This window comes from Cupressus sempervirens, chromosome 6, assembly GCF_028749045.1.
Source record: "Cupressus sempervirens isolate cs-2001-9-10 chromosome 6, ASM2874904v1, whole genome shotgun sequence".
NCBI lineage: Eukaryota > Viridiplantae > Streptophyta > Pinopsida > Cupressales > Cupressaceae > Cupressus > Cupressus sempervirens.
Window position 1 is genome coordinate 563,480,898 of NC_143123.1, and position 16,371 is coordinate 563,497,268.

A 16,371-nucleotide genomic window follows, 5' to 3' on the forward strand; every position below is an offset into this window, starting at 1 on the left:
CCAAAGCACCAAAGAGATCATCGGTATTAACATAGTATGAATGTGACTCCTAAAACATTCTACTAACATGCAAAGTAAAGCATAATAAATCATCAACTAACATATGCAAAGTAAAGCAAATCATCAATATAAGAAACATACTAGTAAATACATCCATGATAAGGTATATTATCTATCATAATGCTCCAAGAACATAATGAAGAATAAATACCAACCAAGGATACTCCAGCCACGGTGTCTCGGACGGATCTCAAATGATAAGAGTGAAAATACACTACCACCCGACCGCGTGGAACCTAAGTGGTCCACTCCCACCGTGCTGAGGAGATAATCTCAAGTCCCAAACAGGATATCAATACACATAGCATAGAAAGTTCAGGAATCCTAAAAGTATACTAACTCAAAGGTTCCATCACACAAAATTGACATCTAATTCCCAGAGGCACAACAATGACATGTAGGAAACCTATTCTGCAAGCGGGAAAGTGTCATCGCATTTATCATGTACAAGTTACCCTAGCAGTTAGCTAAACTCCACGGGTCCATACTGATCTCATGCGGCTACTAGTATCCTCTCATACTGACGAGGCATACTATAGAATGCATGGTCGCAACCATGCATTCTCACTACTTCCATCCTAGACTATACAAGTACTCAAGGCATGGGCGAGAACATCAAAAAAATTATCTTTTTAAGTTCATTTAATCTCCATTTAGTGTGTAAATGTTATCAATTATTAACCAAACTTACAATGAGTTACCCTGGCAGCCACTTAGGGCCCTGGCCCCCAATGCAAGCCACTTCCCGACACTACAAGTAGATTACCTACCCTAAGTTCATGGAATCATAAATTTCAAAATCATAAAAGATAATCCATAATAAAATCATCAAATATGCATAAAAGCATCAAATATCCATAATAAGAATCATCAAATCTCCAAGATAAGAATCATCAAATCTCCATGAGCATCTGAAAAAGCATCCATAGAAAATCATGACCACAATAGTTCTCTATTGGCAACTGAAGGCATCACTGATAATCATAAGTATCAATTGGTTCTCAATAACCAAAATATATCTCAAGATAAATGGTTCTCAACAAGAAACCAAGAATATCTCAAAATCATACTTATCGAAGACTCCAAAATGGTTGAGTCAAACATGTCACAACATGACATCATCAAGAAATAAATCCATATTTCAATCCCATCATGGTTACTAGAAAGTAATTCAAGGATAACTGATCGATGATTCAAAAATGATTAGCTCAAGTGTCTCATACACATACCTCTCAGCTTCACAAATGAAGACTGGTGAACAATAACATACAGTAAATACAAACATTTCATAGAGCATACGATCACATAACCATGGTTGGGCTTATAAAGATCGAGACCAAATAAAATCAACATGCCTTCACATCTCATAACCCCGAGCCTCTGGTAACAACCTAGGACTGGTCAACACTAGTTAACCCAAAACTCAAAATAAGAAGCATATAGAATACACGATGCAGACACATGTTTTGGTTTACTAGATTCACATAGCTGAATCAAGTGTAGAGTTTCATTTTTTTCATTTTCAAGTGTAGGGGTTTCAATTTCCATTTTCAAGTATATTTCAAGTGTCTTAAGTTTCGTCATTTGACCTACAAGTCAACCCATTTGTTCCCTGATAGCATTATCCTTCTATTAATAAAAAATAAAACTTTAAGAATAACTTAAAGATAAATATTCACTAAACTGATTATCATTGACCTTTAATTGTTCTCTTGATTTTAATTGTTCTCTTGATTTAACTATGATCTATATTCTAATTGATTAACTCTTTTTTAAGGTTACTTCAACTTTTCAAGATAATCAAGGATCATTATTCATTATAATATAAGAAAGCTGATTATCAATCTTCGAATAAGAAGAAGATAACTTTATTTATCTCAATCCATTAACATAGGTACACCATCCATGACCTATTAACATCTTATTAGTTTTCAATTAGAAACTTAATTAATTATTACTAAAGTTTGATTCTTTTAATTTAATCGTTATCATCAATGACAACCATATAATATCTAAAGTCATAATTCAAGTCATAAGACTTATCAACTTTGATATAGATAATCTACAATCTCGTTAAAAGAATTATATCAATTAAATCTCTATTACATAACTTAATTATTAATTAAATATAATTAACTCTCATTAATTGATTTAATTAATAATTGTATAACCATAGCAACGTTCTAATTAACATCAGTTGACTAATAACTAACTAAAATTCTGTAAGTTAAAAGTCAACTATAATTCAATACTCAAATGATCATATTAATAATTCAATAATAATAACTTGTTAATATTTAATGACAAGCTATATTGAGAATCTTATTATTAAATCTTTAATGATCACATACATCACTCTGCAACAATGTTCTCATTTATATTTTAATAATAACAAGTTATAATAAATCCCCAATACCAAGTATTATTATCTCAAATAAGTTTCCCCTATGTACGATAATTCAATTAATTAATACTCCAAATTATTAACCAATTCAATTTGATTAATATCTTTTACAGTACTCATTAACTAATCTCCTCTAGATTAACTCTGATCATATTAATTGATAACTATTTAAACTATTTACACTATTATTTATTAATAGTTTATTAGTCCCAACAAATATTAATAAATAATAAACTCATCAAAACTATTATTAATCGATTTAGAAAACTTTACATAAGCTTCATTAGTTAACTCTTAATACCATTAAGGTATATCAATAATTTAGTTAATAATATATAACGTATTAATAATACCATAGTAATTCAAATTATAACAATGTTATAATAGTGACTTCATGTCAATTAAATCTTAATCCATTATCATTAAAGTCTTTTCATTTAAAAACGTAATATCTAAATTATTTAATATATATTAAATAGTATTTAATATACATTACAAAAAGTCCACTATATAAACTATATTAAAAATGTCTTTTCTTTTAATTTTTTCTCATTTAAAAATCTATTTACTTAGATTGACTAATAATTAATTACACTTCTTCTACTATTAACTAATCTTAATTAAATTTGATTTAATTAGATTAGATAATAAACCATATAAAACTAATGCATATTAATAAGATTCTAATAAGGGAAGATTTCAATAATATCTTTAATTCATTTCATGCTTTTATATATTATTTTTGTGAAGTTTAAGCATAAAGAACTCTTGGTTATGGAAAATAGAGAAATATCTGTCCTTGAATAAAACATTCCCAGTACGATGGTCATATCTCCCTAATGAACTGTTGAATTAGGCTGAAATTTAAATATGTTGGAGAGGGCTAAGTTGCGTCGATTCTGACTAGAGTGATCGAATAAATTTGATCACAATAAAAAGTTATGAATGACTGAGTTTGGGTCTATCCAAGGGGCAGCGACAGGACAATTTGTGATGAATTAAGAATTTTCTGTTAAAATAATTGTTCTCTAAGTTTAACCATAAAAGGGTTTGTTCATATGCATCTAAAAATATAATTGATAGAAAGATTACATCTAATCATTCGAATTTTCACCATAAAATTTTTATTTTAATTCCAAATCTTGTCTTTCTAATTTAATATAAATTCGAACCCAAACCCGATTAAAATCTAATTTCTTTCTCATTTGGAACGAGGGTTTTTCTATTATTTTTTTCTCATCCAAATAAAATATCTAGATTCCAATTTCAAATAGTAGATTCAATCACAGAGAGTATTCAGACACATAAAACAGATATGATGAAGACAGGAAGAGAAAGAATGCAAAGGGAATATGAGAATATCACGAGTGCTCCTGGACACTGATGCTACTTTGCCATGCCTCAGAAGTCCATAGAAAATCCCTTCCTTCTCCATCATTCGCAATTCTTCCAAGAATCCAAGCCGATCGAATCTTCCAAGTGATTAGAAGTGCTAGAAGGAGCATAAAAGCAAATAAAAAATATATGAGCATATGAATCTTCTCTCATGCATGTAAGCTTTGAAGCTTCTATTTTAGCTTGTAGCTCGTGGCTTCCATTAAGCTTGTAGCTTCCATTAAGCTTTTCATTTAAGCTTCTATGAATGCTTGAATATCAAGAGCTCTCAAGAAACTTTTGGATTGCTTCTTAAAACCGCTGAAAGGTGTCACCAACTAAGCATGGGTCTTTTCCAACCTTTTTGATGAGTCATAGAGTTGTAGACACCTTGTGCTTAATTGATGCACTAACCCCCGTGTTGTTGACACATGTTAATTCCCATGCAAGCTTATAACTCCAATTTACTTTTTAAATAATCTCTATTTAAATTTTATAACTTTCATTTTAATTTTCATAACTTTTATTATTATTATTTTATTTATTACTTTATTATTATTTTATAATTATTATTAATTTTAATTTCTAATTTTTTTTTTTTAATTCATTTTTCCCAATAATTCACATTTAATTAATTACAATCAAAATATCAAAGATCATGATATTTTATTAATTTTCTCAAATAAATAATTTATTAATTAAATCTATTTATTAAGACTTAATTAATGGAAAATTCACCATAGACCTCCAAGATAAAATATGAAAACCCATCATAGAACAAATCATACAAAATAAATCTAAAGGGTTAAAAATCATGAAATATGTCATCCGACACATTCGGTGGGTATTCAACTCAGATACTTGTCCTAATTTTTCAATTAGGACAAATGACTCAAAGGGTTGGGATTTGGACTTGAGAATTTATCTCCCCTCTCTTATCATTGAGATAATGTGATAGGGTACGCTCATCTTGGCAATTCAGGGAAGTCGATACCCGGTACCTGCAACCTACATAAAAACCATGCATGTACAAACACAATATATACTAAACTAAACAGACAATGGTAGAAAGTGGTGCATCGTGTAGATCCCGACTAGCAGGTGACTACGACTCCCTTCCTTAACCACATCAGAAACGCCATACAAAAGCAAACACGCAAGGCAAACACGCACACCATACACATGCAAGTATGGGGTAAGTATCCATAAGAAAGCACATATGGTAATAAATCATCTTACTAATCATCATTAATAATTGAAAGCAATGTAATAATCATCATCAATAATTGTGAACACTAAAACTAATCATGAAATGTAGAGTCTAAGTAATCTCATCACATAATAAACTGAATCCGTAGCACAATATCTGATAATCTCAAAAGAATGCTGCTAACCAACAACATAAAACTAGTTCTAAAAGAGTTCAGCAATGATAACAAAATGTGAACTAGGGGTAGGCGCTACATGTATTTCCTTATGAATAGATTGTTAGAATTAAAATATATGTTTACATTCATAAGGTTAATGTAGCTACTTGTTTCCAAAAATGGGAATTGCTTGATTCTAGTATTCAGATTTTAGTAAAATTCTTACCTTGCTAAACAGTTTAAATGTTAAGAATATAGTAAATGTGTTTATTAATGGTTTGATCACTTATCAAAAATTAAAATAAACAAAGTTGTATTTGATACTTTTAAATATGGATTGCTTTTGGAAAATTACAATTATGGTTTTGTTTGGTAATCTGATTAGTGATTACATTGGAAAATTGGAAGTTTGGCGATAACTGATATTTTCTGGTTGCTAATTAAATTGTTAAATTGAAGCAATAGAAATAATTTATTAGTTGAAATTGAATAAATAAAAATTCAATTTTTTTTCTGTTTTGTAAAACTAGAATTACGTGTTTATTAGATTATGCAAGTGTGATCCTTTAGATTGGGTGGCTATCATAAAGGGAGTAACTTGTGGTGATAGAATTATTTTGCCGAATGCCCTTCGACACTAGTCTAGATCCTTATGGGAAAGTTTATGACAATTATTTAATCAAGTGGTAATATCTAAAACTCATGGGTTGGGTTACATATAACAAGATAAGAACTTTATGGATTCACCTGACATATAGAATCCTACAAATGGATGAACGTAGATTCTTATGTTGACACCCATGAAACTACTGGATCATTACCTTGACATATTTTGTGCAAATTTATTTCTGTATATCCATTTGTAAGAAATTATGTACTTGCTATAAATCTGGTTGTGAAAAGAAAAATAGAACTTTCTGATAATCCTTTATTTGGATACATGTATTTCATGCTATTATATTATCTAGTATGCAGGTTTACTAAAGAACTCATTAGCTTATTTAGTGTTACTAAGCCCTATTTGTGTTTTTCAGTTGTGTTGTTTGTTTTGATTTCATGTTTGATATAGGATTTGTTTATGGATTTGGAAGTAGGAAATTTTGCCTTATCATTGAAGGTTGATTGTAGTTTGAATTATGGTTACAAACAATTCAGAATCTAAATTATGATCAGTGTCAACCTAAAATTTTTGTATTATTGATTGTATTTAAAATAAGGGTATATTTTATATACTCAGATGTAATGATCAGTAATGATTTAATGTTGTTGTAGCTCATTTTAGTACCAAGTTGTCAAAGCTATTTATTTATGGTAATATGATATGAAGTTAAAAAAAATATTGTATGGGTTTTATCTTTGTATGGTATTATTATTTTATTACTGTTTCTTTTCTTTTGGTTATGATTAAGGTGTTACATTTGGTATCAAAGCACCAGTTTAAACACTCAGGACTTGATGTTTTGAAATAGGGTTTCATTATGCTTCCTAGGAAGATTTTAATTAGTTCTATTATTATAGGAATTTTAGTATACCTCCTATTACATGAGGAACACGGCGACGAGGTATCCCTAACATTGAAGCTAATGTAGGTAGAGGCAGAGGAGGTCATAGAGGTCGCGATCGTGGCCGAGGTAGAGGTTAGGCTCGTCAAGAGATGCTTGATGACAAAATTCCTCATGTTGAAGAGCAAGGGGGATTTCAAGCTGAAATTCTTCAGCAGATTCTTGAATAATTGGATGGAATTGAAGCTAGGAATAATATTCCTGGTGGGGGAGAAAATGCTCAAAATTTGTAGATTCCCAATGCCAATCAGGTTATAGTAGAAAATCTTGTTATCAGGACTCAACTTAAAGACCTATCTAAGCTTAAAGGTCCATATTTTAATGGAACAAAAGTTGGTAATGAAGCAGAAGCATGGCTTATAAACATTGAAAAATGTTTTATTCTGCATGATTATCATACTAATGTGAAAGTTCGATGGACTACAATGTAGTTAAGGTCTTTTGCATCTATATGGTGGAAAATGGAATTAGAACACCTTGGAATTCATATTTCTCAAGTCACTTGGGAATTGTTCTTAGAGAGATTTCAGGAAAGGTTCATGTCTGAGTATTGGCAGCAATCTAGGCCTGAGGAATTCTTTAACATTGCACAAGGTAATTCTTCTGTGGAAATGTATGAAAGATAGTTCTTTTAGTTAAAGAAGTATTCTGGTTGGAATGAAGGTGATAGACCTTTGGTGCAACATTTTATCAGAGGATTAAATCCTAAGATTGGTGAGGAAGTGAGAACCTTCAAACAAAAAATTGTTAAAGAAGCTGCTAATCAAGCTAAACTTACTGAAATGAAATCTAGTTATTCTATCAAAAGCACTGCTAAACCACCAATTCCTAGTAGTAATGAGAGTCAAAAACCTTTCAAGGATGATTCTAAGGCAGCACCTAGTAGCTTTGTTAGTAAATCTTAGAAGAGGAAATTTACTAAATTTGCCAAATCAAACAAGAGTTTTAAGGTCCCTGATTTACCTAAATCTTTTAAGCCTGCTAAAAGTGTGAAGTAGAGTTTTGCACCACCACAAGAAACTTCCTCATAGGATAAGAGCACCAAAAGAGGAGTAGAATGTTGGCATTGTGGGCAGTTGGGTCATCTACAATGGAATTTTCTTCTTCGAGGCAATAATCAGGGTAGGTCTAAAGCATCAATTTTTAAAGCTATTTTTGGTGATTCAAGAAGGAACCACCATATATTTTCTACTGTAGACCATAATTAAGAAAAACATTAGAACATGGTGATTGAGACCAAAGGTAATTTTCAAGGTACAAAAATTTCCATTTTATTTGACTCAGGTGCCATTGATTCTTTCATTTCTGCCAATTTGGTTAATCTTTGTGATATTCCTGTGAGAAAGGCTGAGTTGGTATGGAAAGTTGAGTTAGCTTCTGGGTCTAAGGTAGAAGTTGGATTGTTTGTTGTAGGTTGTGAATTACAACTTAAGGCTTTTACCATGATAGTTAACCTTAGAGTTATTCCCTTAGGAACCTACGACATTATTTTAGGAATGGACTAGTTGGAACAACATTAGGCTATTGTTGATTGTTATAAAAAGGTTATTAGATGCATTGACGATAATGGAGCAAAGAAATTCATAACAGGGGTTAAGAGGCCTATCTCTATTAGGTCTTTATCTTCCAAACAACTCCTTAGGTGTATGCGGAAAGGTTGCAAACTGTTTGATGTTTTGGTTAATGATTTTTCTAAACCTATGGAAAATCATACCAATTTAGACCATCCTTTGCTGAAGGAATTTTATGATGTTTTTGTAATGGAGATTCCAGGTATTCCTCCCAAGAGAGAAATAGACTTTAGGATTGATCTTATTCCAGGAACTGAACCAATCTCTAAAACTCCTTACTGCATGATAGCACAAGAATTGGTGGAACTTAAGGTTCAACTTGAAGAACTTCTTGAGAAGGGACTTATTAGACCTAGTGTCTCTCCTTGGGGTGCACCTATTATCTTCGTTAAGAAGAAAGATGGATCACTTAGATTGTGTATTGATTACAGACAATTAAATATGGTTACTATCAAGAATAGGTATCCACTACTTAGAATTGATGATTTATTTGATCAAGTGAAGGGTGCTAAAGTATTTTCTAAAATTGATCTTAAATCTGGTTACCATCAGCTAAGAATTCAAGAAGCTGATATCCATAAAACAACATTTCATACTAGGTATGGGCATTATGAATTCACTGTTGTACCTTTTGGTTTAACAAATGCACCATCAATTTTTATGAGTCTGGTGTAGGGAGTTTTTAGAACTTTCCTAGATAGATTTGTAATTGTCTTTTTGGATGATATTCTGGTTTTTTCTAACTCTTGGAGGAGCATGAATAGCATCTAAAACAAGTTTTTGAATGTCTCCAAATGAATAAGTTGTATGCTAATCCTAAAAAGTGTGAATTTTTCAAAACAAATATAAGTTATCTTGGACACATTATAACAAGTGATGGAATAGCTATTGATCCAGCTAAAACTAGAGCAATTGTAGAGTGGCCTGCACCTACAAATGTGTCTAAAGTAAGAAGTTTTATGGGTTTAGCCAGTTACTATAGAAGATTTGTAGCTAATTTCTTGAAAATAGCTCATCCTATTACCTCTCTTCAGAAAAAAGGTAAGAGATTTATTTGATCAAAAAAATGTGAAGAAGCTTTTCAACATCTTAAAGAATGTTTGACTAGTGCACCTGTGTTAGCTATGCTTGATTCCGTTAAAGAATTTGTGGTTTGCACAGATGCTTCTTTAGATGGGCTGGGAGCAGTTTTAATGCAAGAAGGTAGGGTTATTGCTTATGAGTCTAGGAAACTCAAGGATCATGAGATTAATGATCCTACTCACGATTTAGAACTGGCAACAGTAATGCATGCATTGACTAAATGGAAACATTTTCTCCTTGGACAGCATTTTGATCACATAAGTCTTCAATATATATTTACACAACCCACTCTAAATGCACGACAACGCAGATGGATGGAATTTTTTTGTGAATATAATTTTGAAGTAAAATATGTGCAAGGTAAAGAGAATAAGGTGGCTGATGCAATTAGTAGACGACATCATGAACTCTCTTCTTTAACTCTCACAGTTGATTTGAAGTAAAGAATATTGCAAAATTTGATTGTTAATCCTTGGTTTTTAGATGTCAAATCTGTAGTTAAAAGTGGTAGCACTTTGGAAGGTAGGTACAAAGGATACTCTATCAACTCTGATTGATTATTAATCTTTAGAGATAGAATCTACATTCCTGTAGTTGGAGAGTTACAAAATTTGGTTATGTTTGAAGCTCATAAAGTGCCCTATTCAGCACATCCTAGTGTTAAGAAAATGAATGCTGATCTTAAACAACATTATTATTGGCCAAGTATGAAGAGAGATATTGCAGATTTTGTGGCTAGATGTCTAGAATGTCAAAGGGTGAAAGCTGAACATCAGCATCCTGCTGGTTTACTTCAGTCGCACAGTGTACCTGAATGGAAATGGGATACCATCTCCATTGATTTCATAGTGGGATTACCATTAACAGCTAGACGACATGATTCAATAATGGTTGTTGTTGACAGGTTAACCAAAGTTGCACATTTTATACCTGTAAGATCTTCTTATAATGTTGCTTCTGTAGCACGAATTTTTATGGAACAGGTTGTAAGACTGCATGGGATTCCAAAGAAGACCATATCAGATAGGGACCCAATTTTCACATCTTCACTTCGGAGGTCTATGCAACGTGAACTTGGTACTCAACTGAATTTTAGTTCTGCATATCATCCTGAGACTGACGGACAAACTGAGCGTGTAAATCAGATTCTTGAAGACATGCTCAGGATGTACGTCATGGATAGACAGAACAAATAGGAAGAATTCTCATACTTAGTTGAGTTTGCTTATAATAACAGTTATCACAGCTCTATAGGTATGTCTCCTTTTCAAGCTTTATATGGAAGACCTTGTAGAACACCTTTGAGTTGGGATAATCTAGAAGACAGAATTCTCCTAGGGCCTGACATGCTCCAAGATCTAGAACAATAAGTGAGATGAATCAAGGAACATCTTACTACAGCACAGGATAGACAGAAAAAGTATGCAGATTTGCATAGGATTGAGTGTCAGTTTGTGGTTGGGGACAAAGTATTTCTAAGGGTCAGACCCCGAAAAAGTCCTATTAGGTATGGTAAAGGTTCCAAATTGTCTCCAAATTTTGCGGGACCATTTGAAATCCTGGAATGAGTTGGTCCAATTGCCTATAGACTTGCTTTGCCTCCCAGTCTATCTCGAATCCATGATGTTTTTCATGTGTCTGTATTATGGAAATACATACTTGATATCACTCATATTCTTAATTGGAATGCATTATAGGTAGAGGGTGGCTAATTGATGATGGAACCAGTGCAGATCATCCAACAAAGAGAGCTAAATCTCAGAGGTCGCAAGGTGGAGCAGGTAAAGGTATTATGGGATCATAATGATGATACCTCTGCAACTTGGGAAGATGCAGGGACAATGAAAGCTTCTCATCCTCATTTGTTTTCAAGCTTCCAGGAGTAAGCCTAAGTTGGTGGGAAAGGGTGTCATGCCCCTGATTGTTCTACATCTGTTACCTCAGACTCTAAGATTAGTTTAATTTACTAGATGGTTTGGTACTTGTTTTGAAATATTGATTTTGTAGAAATTATTTCATTTTCAGCATCATTATGTTGTTTTATTTATGCACTATGAGAAGTCAGATGTTTCTAAGATATGATTCTCAGAATTAATGTTGACATTTCAGATTCAGAAATCCTGCAGTAAAGATATGGTTCTCAAATAAGGCAATTTAGTTTTGTTTTAAATTTCATTTGGATCGGTTTCAGTTTCATTACTTTTGGTCTTTTTCAAACTTATGATTAATGTGGCATTAAATTTTAACTGTCCCTAGAATCTTTTATTTGCCAGTTGTATTTTGGTATGTATATATATATATATATATATATATATATATATATATATATATATATATATATATATATATATATATATATATATACGTATATGTAATTGTTGGTATATTTGTGTGCTTGTGTTTATATTCATACAAGTTATAATTATATGTATATGTATATAGATATTGATATGCTGTAATCTTAATATAAATTAGGATTAATATTGATATTAATATTAATATTAATATTAATATTATCATTAATATAAATATTAATGTTAACATTAATACCTAATACTATGTTATGCTAAGTCATTTCCTAAGCTAACCTAATGTATTTGACTAAGATTAAGACCTAACCTAAGCTTTTACTGGCATGACCACTAGCCTAACTTAAATCTAGCCTTGTTTTGGGCTTGGCTTATGGCGGCAATGTTATGGGAATTTATGGTGGGCAGTTTCATCAATTTTCAAATTGGTACTGCACTCACCATGTGTTGGAAAACTGAGAGAATAGTTGTTAGAGATAAGCTCGCAGTAATGAGCATTGATTTCCATGATTTGTCAGTCGTTTTGGCTTGGAGTTAGTTGGATTTTGAGTTCAGTCTGTCATTGATGAACTCCAGTGGGGGTTTCATGGAAACTCTGTTGAACAAATTTCTCTATGCTTATTTTGGGGATTCTGGTGACCATGAGGATGATTTTTGATTCTCACTCCAGCTTTATAAATCCTTATGTATTCGTATTCCTCATTCTTCTATCTTTTTGTGGTTGCATTTTCTCTATCTCAGTGTTTTAGAGGGTTTCATTGTTATCTCTGTACCAAGGCATAGAGAGTTGGAGGCTTGGGATGCGAGTTGGTAGTTGAGGGTTCTCTAGGCAGTTTCTCCTTGATTATCATTCCGCATTTGCACAGGCAAGGGGCTTTTCTTTAACTCAATCCTTTTTCTTTTGTAATGTTTCATTTTTAAATAATGAATATCGAATACACAGTGGCTTTGTGAAAAATTTGACACCCAACTCTGTGAGTATGCTGAATTTGGTGTGTTCATCACCAAACTCGGTATAAACCCAGAATCGGGTGTGAAAATTTATATACCCTATTCTTTGTGTTGCAATGAATTTATAATGTATATATGGGTTATAGCAAAACTAAATACTGTGCAGAATAGATTAAGGGAAAAGGGTTTGATGTTTCTCACAAAACATAAATGTGGGTTTCGGTCTATCCAAAACAATCATTTTCTTTATGGTATTGATTGCTTTATTTAAAGAGTCATGTAGAACAAAGGATGTTTGCTGAGTTGAACAGTGGACATTAAACGAGTTACATTGTTATAATGGCAATAGTTAACTTACTGTTAGTCTTAAAACATCAATTTCAAACAAGAATATCTTGTAGGCTGTAGGAGAATTGGGAACTTTTAGATTCAACTATTTTTATGGCTACAGTTATTTTATTCGATGGGAGATCTGTATTTCATTTTAGGTACAAGGATATTTGAATATGATATCAGACAGCATTAGATTTCTTTTTCATCAACTTTTTGACAAAAAGTTACTTTTAAGAGTAGTAAAATTTTAAATATCAGTAAGCTATTTGCTTCATTCAGTGAAAAAGATTTTATATATATATATATATAGGTATATATGAGTATAGAAAGATATTGCCGAGTATATATATGTATCAGTATGTATGTATTTCCTTATGAATAGATTGTTAGAATTAAAATATATGTTTACATTCATAAAGTTAATGTGGCTACTTGTTTCTAGAAATGGGAATTGCTTGATTCTAGTATTTAGATTTTAGTAAAATTCTTACCTTGCTAAACAGTTTAAATGTTAAGAATATAGTAAATGTGTTTATTAATGGTTTGATTACTTATGAAAAATTAAAATAAACAAAGTTGTATTTGATATTTTTAAATATGGATTGCTTTTGGAAAATTACAATTATGGTTTTGTTTGGTAATCTGATTAGTGATTACATTGGGAAAATTGGAAGTTTGGCGATAACTGATATTTTTTGGTTGCTAATTCAATTGTTAAATTGAAGCAATAGAAATAATTTATTAGTTGAAATTGAATAAATAAAACTTCAATTTTTCTTTTGTTTTGTAAAACTAGAATTACATGTGTATTAGATTATGCAAGTGTGATCCTTTAGATTGGGTGGCTGTCATAAAGCGAGTAACTTGTGGTGATAGAATTATTTTGCCGGATGCCCTCCGACACTAGTCTAGATCCTTATGGGAAATTTTATGACAGTTATTTAATCAAGTGGTAATATCTAAAACTCATGGGTTGGGTTACATATAACAAGATAAGAACTTTATGGATTCACCTGACATATAGAATCCTATGAATGGATGAACGTAGATTCTTATGTTGACACCCATGAAACTACTAGATCATTACCTTGACATATTCTGTGCAAGTTTATTTCTGTATATCTGTTTGTAAGAAATTATGTACTTGCTATAAATCTGGTTGTGAAAAGAAAAATAGAACTTTCTGATAATCCTTTATTTGGATATGTGTATTTCATGTTGTTATATTATCTAATATGTAGGTTTACTGAAGAACTCATCAGCTTATTTAGTGTTATTAAGCCCTGTTTGTGTTTTTCGGTTGTGTTGTTTGTTTTGATTTCAAGTCCGATATAGGATTTGTTTATGGATTTGGAAGTAGGAAATTCTGCCTTATTATTGAAGGCTGATTTTTGTTTGAATTATGGTTACAAACAACTTAGAATTTGAACTATGATCAGTGCCAACCTAAAAGTTTTGTATTATTGATTGCATTTAAAATAAGGGTATATTTTATACACTCAGATGTAATGATCAGTAATGATTTAATGTTGGTGTAGTTCATTTCAGTACCAGGTTGTCAAAGCTATTTTGTTATGGTAATATGATATGAAATTTTAAAAAAAATTCTATGGGTTTTATCTTTGTATCTTTGTATGGTATTATTATTTTATTACTATGTCTTTTCTTTTGGTTATGATTAAGGTGTTACAATTTGCACCATAGGGATTGGAATAGAAAATTACCAAAAGTTGTTTGGGCCTACAGAACAACATGGAAGACTACTACAAGTTTCACACCATTTGAGCTCCTATATGGAAAAGTAACAATGCTCCCCATTGAATTTGAACATAAAACTTTAAGAACTGCACTGGGGTTGGGCATTAAACTTCCTATAGCATAGAGAGAACATATTTTACATCTTAACTCTTTGGATGAAATGTGCAAAGCTACTTTGGAATGTACTAAAATTATACAAAAAAAAAGAAAACAATGGCATGACTCCCATATTAGCACTAAACAATTTCAAGTTGGTGACTGGGCACTACTATATGATTCCAGATTTAAAGATATGTTGAGCAAGCTGCAAACAAGATGGTTGGGTCCATATGAAATTAACCATGTCTTTGAAAATGGAGCCATCCAATTAACTACCATTGATCCAATTCCTTTTAAATTATTAGTCAATGGTTATAGACTCAAGTTCTATAAATGGCCACAAATAAAAGAGGACTTTCTGCAGTAGTTTCAATGGCCAAATACAAATACACACTAGGTAACTCTACCTACAATAGAAGGTGCTAACCTTCCACCTACAACTCTTCAACACTAATTTCTTTGTGCATGCCCATAATAAAAACTTTATGCCCACATAAAGTTTCAAATTTCTCCATTCATTTTCTAATTTCTTCTTTTTCCACCTCATCTCATTTCCTTACCTTCCACCCATCCACTTTCCACGTCATCATTTTCTAATGCTTTTAATAAACACTGCAAGTTTTTTGATAGATGTTGTCACTGGTGACGTATCTTCTACCACCTTTTTGGTATGTGCAATGATCAATTAACAAGTATAAGCTTTTCAAATTATTATTCATTAATAGTATGTAGATTTCGTTGCTTATATCTAATACTGCATTCTTTATATTATGGCAGCATTATACCAGTTCCATACCCCATACTAAGTTTGACAAGTGTGGACACTTGTCCATATTTCTTATGGGGCAAGGAAGGTTACTAAAACCCAATGACATTCCTATTTATTCATAAAGATTTTTTCCAAATCTTCATACTTCCTTTATTGATGGAATTCAATTGTCATAAGTACACAAGTGTCTAGGTGTCATACCCCTTATTCTTGAATGATTTCTTATTGTCAAGCGATGATGTGACCTATATTTAAATTTCAACTGATCTGAATCCCATTTTTAAACAATTTTCACACGTCCATGATTTATTCTCATTAAAAGCCATATTATTGCTCATAACAAATTAGTATGACATTAATTACCTATTAAATGAAATGTGAAAATGGGTCTATAAAACAACAACAAAAGAAGCCTGAATTCATAAGGGGAAAATAGTGCAAGCAGTGTAGATAGTGAAAGTGTTAAGCAGAAATGGGTGGACAATTGCAGTGACAAGGACCACTAGAGCATACTGTTTTGCTCTCAGATGTAGAGGTAGTGAGGAGATTTAATGTGTGTGGTTGGTTAGGGTATTTCTTAAGTTTAACTATATTGGATGAAGAAGTAGCCACATAATTCACAAGGACATTTGATGAGGGTGAAGCTTTTGTATGAGGTTTAACGGTGGTTGCTACAGAAGAGTGAATAGAAGAAGTAATTGGATTATTGGCAATAGGAGAACATTATCCTA